Here is a 2,055-nt window from a genome sequence, read left to right as displayed (position 1 = left end):
GCAACAAATAAAAACCCCAACTAAATGCCAAGTTACAAATTCTGAAAATAAAAGAAAAGATTAACAAAATTTAAAAAAGAGTTGAAGAACAAAACCAGTTGTTTTTTAATCTATAAAACATCAAGTAGCTAAACCGATTTTTAAAAGAAGGAGGAAAACCCTACTGTCAGTATCACAAGAGAAAAAGAAGAGTTCTTCAACAATTAAAGATGAGGGAAACTATTATTTGATATTTCAATGCCAATAAAACCAATAACAGATTAAAAGGATGAATATTTACAAAAATATGAAACAGGTTAATAGAACAAGAAAGAGATAGTTTAAATAGCCTAATTTCAGCAATAGAAATTGAACAAATTATAAATGAACTCTCAAAGGGAAAAAAGTAGGCCCAGATGGATTATAAATTCTATCATCAATTCAAAGGACAATTAATTGCACTACTATGTAAACTATTTACAAAAAAAATAGAAAAAGAAGGTACCCTATGAAATTCCTTCTAATATACAAATATGATCTTGAAACCTAAACCAGGAAAGACAAAGCAGAGCAAGAGTAAGGACCGTGTCCTTAATGAATATCAATGCAAAAAATATTAAATAAAATGTTAGCAAACAAGTTACAACATATTAAAAGGATTATGCATGAAGGCAAAGCTGGATTTATACCAAGAATTCAAGATTAGTTCGGTATTAGAAAAAAGCATATATAATTGACTGTATTGACAACAAAATTATATTTAAAAACCTACATGTTTATGTCAATAGATATTGAATAAACTCTGAACAAACTTCCACACCTATTTCTATTTTTTAAAATACTAAAAACAATAGGAATAAATTGATTTTCCCTTAGTGTGAAAAATATAATCTAGAAAAGGCCAATATTATACATAATGAAGAAAGGCTAGAGACTTTTCCCAAAAAATCAGGGATAAAGCAAAGATGTCCATTAGTACTTATATAGTGCTAGTATTATTAGCTATAACCAAAAAAAGAAAAAAGAAAAGAAAAAGAAATTGAAGCAATGAGGAATGAGCATAGAAAAAGAAACAAAACAAATCCATTTCACAAGTGGTATAATGATCTACTTAGAGGTCCCTCAAAAGACTAGTTGAAATAATAACTTCAGCTAAGTTGCAGTACATAAAATAAATACACATAAATCATCAAATTCTATGTATATTACCAATAAAACACAGCAAGAAAACAAAGAAATTCCAAATGACTCCAGAATATACAAAATATTTTGAAGTCTAGCTCTCAAGATACACATAGGTAATATATGAATACAATTTATAAAACACTTTTTACAGAAATAAAAATGGGTCTTAATATTTGGGAAAATATTAATTTTTCATGATTTAGACATGCTAATATGAGTAAAATGATAATACTACCTAAACAAATTTACTTATTCAATGCCATACCAATCAAAGTACCAAAAAATTATGAAGATAGAAACAAATAATAAAATTCATCTGAAAGAACAAAAGGTCACAAATCTCAAATGAAATAATTAAAAATAAAGTAGAGAAAAAAAGAGACAAAGTAGTATCAGATATCAAACTATATTCCTAGGAAGTAATAGTCATCAATACAGTTTGATCCCAATTAAAAGAAATTTTAAAAGTCAAGCAGTACAACAGATTAGGCATACAACATAATGAAATAGTAGTAGAGTGTTCCATTAACCCATAGATCTGAACCTTTGCAATGAGGACTCACTATTCTATAAAAACTGCCAGGGAAAATGGAAAGCTGTTTTTCAAAAACTAGGCTTATACCAACATCTCATAACATATATGCTCCAAATGATAATATGACTGAGACATAAAAGGTCACATCATCAGCAAATTAAAAGAACAAAGAAGGAAATACCTTTTACAACTATGGTTGGAAATAAGTTAATGAATAAACAAGGGATAGAAAGGATCCCTGAAAATAAGATGGCCAATTTTGGTTACTTGAAGTTGAAAAGGTTTTGCACAAATAAAATTAATGCAGTTAAAATTAGAAGGGAAACAATTAACTAGAAAATTATTTGCAGCAAGTT

Source organism: Trichosurus vulpecula, chromosome 6 (genome assembly GCF_011100635.1).
Source record: "Trichosurus vulpecula isolate mTriVul1 chromosome 6, mTriVul1.pri, whole genome shotgun sequence".
Lineage (NCBI taxonomy): Eukaryota > Metazoa > Chordata > Mammalia > Diprotodontia > Phalangeridae > Trichosurus > Trichosurus vulpecula.
This window is presented reverse-complemented; position numbering follows the sequence as displayed.